Here is a 7,711-nt window from a genome sequence, read left to right as displayed (position 1 = left end):
AAATCTGAAGCTCTACTGGAGGTTATCTGGAGCTGGCAAGCTACCAATATACAAAATGATGTCTTTTAAGGAGCAACATCGTATTAGAAGCTATTGACCTATTTCCCCAATACCAAGTGACAGAGAAGTTGTAATTTCCCCCCTCATCTTCAACCATAAGTGAAGCTGGTGCCTGACCCTATGTTATCAGATGTTTGATGCACCTCACTTCACAGGAAGCCCCAGGGAGTGGCTTTTGAGGAGGCGGTTTGGAAAACATCACCTCTCTCCAAGGACAAGTTTTCCACGTGGGAAATGTGGCTCCTGGCACGGGGAAGGGATGGTAGAGCATGTTCATTGGAGGAAGCATTTAGGCAGACCAGGGACCTAGTCTGTATCTCTCATGAAACAGCACTGGATGAAAACAATTTCACAGCACTAGCAACAGAACCTGGGACCAGGAGTGTACTCTACCAGACTGGTAGAGGAGAAAGTGGAATCAGAACTGTAGTGGGATGAGGGAAAGCAGAGACTTGATCAGGCTGTAAGAGGGTGGGAGAAAAGGAGAAGAAGGGCTGTGTTGTCTGACAGATACTTGAAGAGGTCAGCTGCTGCAGCTGTTTTCATGTGATTTTTGGCTCCTTTAAAACCAACAGCCAAACTTCTACAAACTTCCTGCAGTTTCTCTTCATTTTCTCCAGGCCAAGTCTCCAGAGGTGATGCTCTTGAGCTTATCAACCTTCCTGCAACCAGCTAAAGGTGTGCATCTACCACTGTGAGAGGAGGAACACGTATGCTTTAGGAAAGGACCCCTGTGGTAAGGTGAGAAACCTCAATGATTTCCCAGTGGTCCTGCTGCCCTGCCTTTCCTCCTCATCATGGTCAGGAGCCATCCTTGCACTGGAGTGTCCCTGTGGAAATGGCTCCCTGTGATACTGTGCAGGGAGCAGCCCAGGGACCTGTGGGCTCTCCTTGGCATGTACCCTGAATGAAGTGAGAAACGGTTGAGACATTGAGCAAGTGTGATGAGAAATGGCTGAGGGAACTGGGTGGGGGGGGTCAGTCTGGAGAAGAGAAGGCTCAGGGGGGACCTTATCGCTCTCTACAACTGTTTGAAAGGAGGTAGTGAGGTGGGTTTGGTCTCTTCTCCCAAGTAGCAAGCAACAGGACAGGAGGAAAAGGCCTCAAGCTGCACGAGGGGAGGTTTAGATGGAGCTGAGGAGCAATTCCTTCCCCAGAGGGTGCTCAGGCATTGGAACAGGCTGCCCAGGGCAGTGCTGGAGTCACCATCCCTGGAAGTGTCCACACACTGTGTAAATGAGGCCTTCAGTGACATGGTTTAGTGGTGGCCTTCACAGTGTTGGGGTAATGGTTGGACTTGATGATCTTAAAGGTCTTTTCCACCCTGGCTGATTCTGTGATCCTTTTCCTAAGCAAGGCAGTTTGGGAAGCAGCACAGTCACAAAGGGGGTGCGTGTGCGGGAATGCCTGACCTTGCCATGCAGGAGAGGAGGGGAAAGGGGAGCATAGCTCACAGGGCTGCTGTGTGTGAGCAACCTGGCAGAGCCCCATCTCAATTACTTCCAGGCAGCGTGGTGCTCCCTTCGCAGCCCACGGAGCCACCAGGCAGGCTGCCAGTGGAGGCAGCAGCTTGGCAGGTTCTTAAGCGCTGACTGTGCGTGCGTGCAGCAGCCCATTTGTACCATATGGCACCCAGGAGCTAATCTGGGAGAGGGTGCTGGGCAGTGAGAGAGGCCAAAGCTGAAATGCCATTTAGAAGGGAAACATCAGCCCAAGTGGCACAAGGCCATGAAGCCGAACAATGAAGGAGACCAGGGGTGGGAAGGGAGCTGGAGAGCGAAGGATGGCCATGCTCCGGAAACCAGCCACATTTCATTTCTTCCCACTGTCCGTATTCCTGAATGTTTAGAAATATTGTTGTGTAGAGTATAAGCATATACTCTAGATATTGAAATAGAGATTTGGGTGTATATATACTGTGTTTTGTATGCATGTATTGTTCTGATGTGGGAAGCCTGATGAAAGAAAAAGAGAGTTGTGTATGGAAAAAAAGACGTTTTTGCCTTTGCCCTGGGACAGGGAGCTGATGCTGATGGCTGTTGTTGCTCTGTTCTGCGTTCATGGGATCTATTGATCTCAAGGGGCACCATCATCTGGCAGTGCAGGACCCATGAGCTTCAGCTAGTGTTGACCATCTTGGCCCTTGGAAGTCAAGTAGATCTCATCCATGGTCATATTGTTTTTGAAAGGATGTTTTATCACCCAAAGCTCAATTGTAAGAGTTTTCATTTACAGTCTCATTATATTGGACAAATGACACTGTGTAATCGTTTGCTCTCTCTGCTCTCGGGCTCTAATGGATAGTGCTTGTCACAGTTATTGATTTTTCTTCTCTTACAGAAATCTAGTACTTTAGGAATATTGAGTCATGCTATTATCCAGACAGGTGCCAGGCCTCTGAATGGCAGACAACAGGCTGTTGTCACTGTAAACACTTGATAGCTGGCAAGGAAAAAAAAACCCAGGAACAAGAGTGTCATTTATCCACTAAAATAGTATAAATAAAATATAGACTTGGTAGTTCTTTCATGCTTAAGCTCATAAAGAAGTTAGGGTTTGTCACGCTAGAACAGGCTGATTTCTTGTGTGCTCCCCTCACTGTGGCGGCTGTGACCAGATGCCTCAATGGATGGTTCCAGTGAGCTGATCCCCACTGGGATTGGGTTATTCCCAGGTTCATGGGTTTCAGCTGAGCACAGTAGGAATGCTTGTACTGACCTGGGTGTTGCTGATGTCAGAAACTGTGGGACACTTCTTGATGCTCATCTCCTCCCTGGGCATTCACTGCTTTTTGGGATCACTGCTGTGTTGCATGGCTGTCTTGGATGAAGCTGTCCAGAACAATGAGTGGCTGCAGCAATTTTAAATTCACCCCAGGTATGTGTAATGACTTTTTTCTTCTAATGGGAATCATTCCTGTCCTCACCAAATTTCCCTTGCCACTGTGTTTTGGGTTAGCTTGTTTGGTTTGAGATACAAGTGAAGGGTGGTAGTTCTGCCCGTCTGCTGTGTGCTACACTTGAGTGTGCAGAACATTACTGCCTCCTCCCAGCACAATAGCACACAGAGCCATGGGGCTGGGGCAAGGTAGCCCAGTCCGAAACAGCTTTCAATGAAAACAAGCTTCTACTTGGTCATGTTATAGAAAGATCATTGTGCTTTTTGCCTTGGTAAAGGGAAGAAGGTAAGGTTTAGCGGTAAGTCATGAACTAAAATTAAAAGTCTAGAAAAGGATGCCCAAAAGCCAGCACACAGTGTGAGCTTAGCTGTGTGCCTCTGTTCTTCCCAGAAAAACTCAAAGTGAAGTTTAAAGCAGAGGCCACCCAAAGGCAGCTGCCTGGGTAGAAAGAGAAGAGTTCCATCATGGTGGCCCTTGCTTGTACTCTTGCAGGCTGCAAAGTGATGGGACATGTAAGACATGGGGCTGCATGTTTGCAGCGTTACCTACATGGTGCCTTGAGGACAGAAGTGATGCTGTGCTTCTCTCTGGCACCACCGTGCATTGCTGCCAGGGCTGCAGGTTCACACACAGAGTGCTGGGGACCATCTCACCTCTACCACAGCTCACCCAGCTTAATGGCCTCCTGCAACATCTCCAGTTCAAAAGAAACTAAACCACCTATACTTATTTTACTTGGAGAAGCTGGTTAGGATGCACATCATTTCTGCATCTACAGAGCACTTGAATAGCCTGGGCCTTTTCTTATTACACTAGTGAACAGCAGGCTTACACAAGCAAGTGAAATCAGTTTCTAGAGCAGGAGTAAGAGCAATCTGTAGGGAAAAACCTTTCAGGTATTTAGAGCTGTTAAGTTATCTGAAGGAATTTTTGATTATAATACCACAGTTGTTCATGACTTGCTGTTTAACAACACAGCATGTCAGTGCCGGTGATCCCATGCATCACTGGCAATGCAGACGGTGGTAGAGAAGGCTGTATGTGTTTAAAAAGGTCTTGGGAGCAGATGAACAGCAATGCCAGAATACCTGTGGGTGTGTTAGCACCCATTCCAATCACTTTACATCACAGAGCAGCTTTTTCCCTCTGCTCCTGCCTTCTTGGTGCACCTAGCTTCTTCATTAGTCTTGAGTCCTCTCTAAGCTGAATAGGTGATTTTGCCTCTTGTGAGATCCAGCTCTCAGCTTTTGCCAGAGATTGCTGTGTAAGGATGAACTGTAGATACTTGCATTCACAAAACCTTTGGTTTCAGGTATAACAAGGAGCATTTTGCAAGCTCTTTTAGATGTCTGAGTGGTCAGGTTATCTTTTTCCTTGCTGCATGCCTGCCAAAGGAAGCAGCTGGTTTGACTGACAGTATCTGCTGTCATAAACTGTGCTATTAATTGCCCATCCTTTACATAGTTGTCTATTCTTAATTCTTTCTTGTCTGTCTCACTAGGCAGACTTCACAAATAGAAAGAGAGCATCTTATGCTTCATGATGTTGATGCCAGTACTGGACCCTGCACAGCCTTTAGGTGGCTTCAGCTCCTCCCTTCTGTGAGCTGTATCTGGACATGTTAAGGGACATCTTCCTTAGGAAAGCTTTGTCTACTGAGATGGAAGATAAAATGTAGTAACTGTCATCTATTAAGCTACATATTGCCCAGGAAAATAGCTTTCTGAACCCCCAAAACAATGTAAATACATTAAAGAAACTATTTAAAGAGATAGATGCTAAAGCCGTTCTGGAGATTCAAATCATAAAACTTTAATTGAATTAATAACTTCAAATGTAGTTGTAGGCTATTTCACTGAGCTTTAATGTATTTCCCCTTTAGAAGATACTCGGTAATTCATGACTGCTTAGAGGATACAATAGTTAGCATTAAAAATGGAACTGGAGGCTCTTTCACTGTGCTGCAGTGCTGCAATCACAGTTAAACCATCTTCTGTAAAATATCCATCCCTTTCTAATTCCCAGATTCTTTCTTTTACAGAATGACAAGCTTAGGCTATGAGCCAGGGTTTATACAGTTGTTTCTGAAATTGGTTTTGAAAGCACGTGACAATAGAAACTTGATTACGGGACTGTACCTCCTTGTCCTGGAGGGAAAGAAACCCCACTTGGTTATTGTAGAGGTGGTTCACCTGAAGGTAAAGACACCGCCTGGAATAATCTGCAGATTGGTGTTTCTGTTTGTTGATGCCATATTAAACAGAATAACCAAGCGTGCTGAAGGTAAAGCCCTCTTTTAATTAACCCTCTTGGTGTAGTACCATGTGATTAAATGTGACTGAGCTGCTCCTTGGGGCTTCTGCTACTGAAAAATACTAACAATAATCATTTGTTTTGTTTTTATATTTAAACACATTATTGCATAGCTTGGTGCAGAGGTAATTACTGATTTTATCTCCTGTGTTTTTCTAATGTTCATTAATAACAATAAAGGGTTGTAGGTTAAAAACTCATTTAATTGCCTTTATGTTAATGACATTATGAATAGCCTTAGCTACAAGATTTTAATTCTGTCCAGTATCCTATTTCTCAGCAAAGCCCCAGGAGAGCTGCTCATTTTATCAGCATTACTGATGCAGAGTTTTTCCTTGCAGGTGGGTTTTTGTACATAATCAGAATTAATGCACAACACATTTTGCAAGGAACAGAGTAGAAGCTCTCTGAATCAGTAATTAACTGGAGTGCCCAAGGAAAAATGCCTGAGCAAATTTCTGAGCATATTCATAAAACATTAAGAACAGCCACAAACACAGTGGAAACAGTTTACTGATAATATGCTTTCATGCCATTTTCTAACTCTCTTCTGGGTTTTTCCTCCCTCTTTACCTTTTTAATGAATGGAGTAAAAAAAAGGAAGAGGGATTTCAGCTCTCTCATTAAGAACCCCTTGCTCTGGAACAGATTATGTTCCAAGCCACATTGGACAAGGACTTATTGGAAGATAAATGGAAGTCAATGCTAAGCTTTTTCAAAGTAAACAGAAATAGACTTTTCTCCTCCATGTACAAATAGCCTCCTCTCTATACCATCTTCATGGTCCTGAAAGACAAAAGGAAGGAAAGCTTATCTGAGTTACTTCTGTGTTTAATGATAATTAAAAATAATGGACCCCCACTAAAAGATGCTGACGGAGTTCCAATGTATTTAGAACATGCCGAAATGGACCCAGACTTTTCCATTTGTTGAGCAAACTGTGTAGCTCTGGTCCTTTTCTACAGGGTACACTAAACAGTATCTTGCCTATAGCTCAGTCATAGCATCTTCCTGTTCCCATTCCCTGTTCTCTAGCTTAAAACAGGGATCTTGGCAGCCGTTCTCCACTGTACCCTACACTGCAGTGATTGCTGTAGCCAAATGGAAAATACTGGGCTGGGTGGATGAAGTAGCCCCAGTCCTGCTGCTCTGGCTTCCAGCAGCTCTGCACTGCACTGTGGAAGCACCCAAAATTGGGGCACCCACAGCACCATGCAGATGAGCCTGAGTAGAAGCAGGTGAGTACCATAGCAGTAGGCAATGGAAAGTCATCTTTGCAGTCCTTAATTACTGAAAGTCTGGAGCAGAGAAGTGAGATGGTCTTAAAGATCTTAATGTTAATGTAAGTCTGAAATAGGCTTGTGTTCTTTTTCTAGTGCTGACCCTTGAGTTTTTCCTCATGACCACAAGGACAAGGAAAACGCTCACTCTTCAGAATGGGGCTCCCATTCTCAGGCAATCAAGTGGAGCTGGGGGCCAGGAAAATGTGGAATTCTGCAGTGCCCACAGCGTGATGCCAGAGCTGCAGCAGTGAGCACAGCAAGGATGCCAGAGCTCCAGTTTTCACATGAGGAGGAAAGACCAAGGTGATCACAAGGCTGTGCAGAAGTGGTGGGTGATGGCTTCCCCCTCTCCTCCTGAATGCAGGACTGACCTAGGAGGACTTTTGCCTTCAAAGGCAGAAAGCTCTCTTCTGGGGACTGCTGGATCAGCCCATGTTGATCCACTGGTTGGAGCATCCTGACAAAAGGCTGGTGGCATGATGGGCTATTGAGGGCCGTCACTTCAGTTCATCATGAAAGCAGTGAGCTGGAGCAAAGGTCATGCCCTGCCAAGCCTGGCCTGTTTGCCACTGAAATCCCCACCAGCAACTGTTCCTTTAATGATCTTTGTGACAGGCAGAGAGAGTACCATTGTTTGCTTAGTTTGCTTTAGAAATAGGCTTCTAAATTTGCAAATGACAGTTTGTTGTGTGTCTGAAATTGGGTGCCCTGGGGTGTACCAGAGCACCAGTAACCGCAAATGTGGCACAAGCTCGTGGGGACATGGGAAGTGGCAGCACTAGGGATGTTAATGTGATTAAATTGTGTACAACTCAATTAACTTCTCTTTTCCTCCCATGGTAGGTGGCAGACCCAGTTGGTCGCAGGCTGCTGGATGGAGCTGTCGCATCCAAGGTCATGGTGGCAATGAAGCCACACAGCTCCAATTTGACCCTGGTTATGCAGTGCCACACTTGCAGAGCTAGGAGCAGAGGACAAGCAGCTCCCTGGGCATCCATCTTGCATGGAATGGTAAATCTTGGCAGGTAGCATCTTTCTGCCAAGTGAGGAGGGCAATGCTCAAGATGCTGGAATTTTCCTAGAAAGGTCTTTTCTAAATAGGGTTTAGCCAGCAAAGCAACACTAAAGAGCAAAGTGGAGAAATGCTTGGCAGAAC

General features: G+C 45.5%; 1 long non-coding RNA gene across 1 annotated transcript; it reads left to right on the top strand.

The window, feature by feature from the left end:
* Positions 1-687: 687 nt before the first annotated feature.
* On the top strand, positions 688-7,452 carry LOC134160773 (uncharacterized). The gene is made up of 3 exons (XR_009963675.1): positions 688-801; positions 5,001-5,242; positions 6,649-7,452. It is a non-coding gene; the product is annotated as an uncharacterized LOC134160773 (long non-coding RNA).
* Positions 7,453-7,711: the final 259 nt, after the last annotated feature.

This window comes from Pezoporus occidentalis, unplaced genomic scaffold, assembly GCF_034315485.1.
Source record: "Pezoporus occidentalis ecotype Australia unplaced genomic scaffold, CSIRO_AGI_Poc_V1 ctg164, whole genome shotgun sequence".
In the NCBI taxonomy this organism is placed as follows: Eukaryota; Metazoa; Chordata; class Aves; order Psittaciformes; family Psittacidae; genus Pezoporus; species Pezoporus occidentalis.
This window is presented reverse-complemented; position numbering and strand designations above follow the sequence as displayed.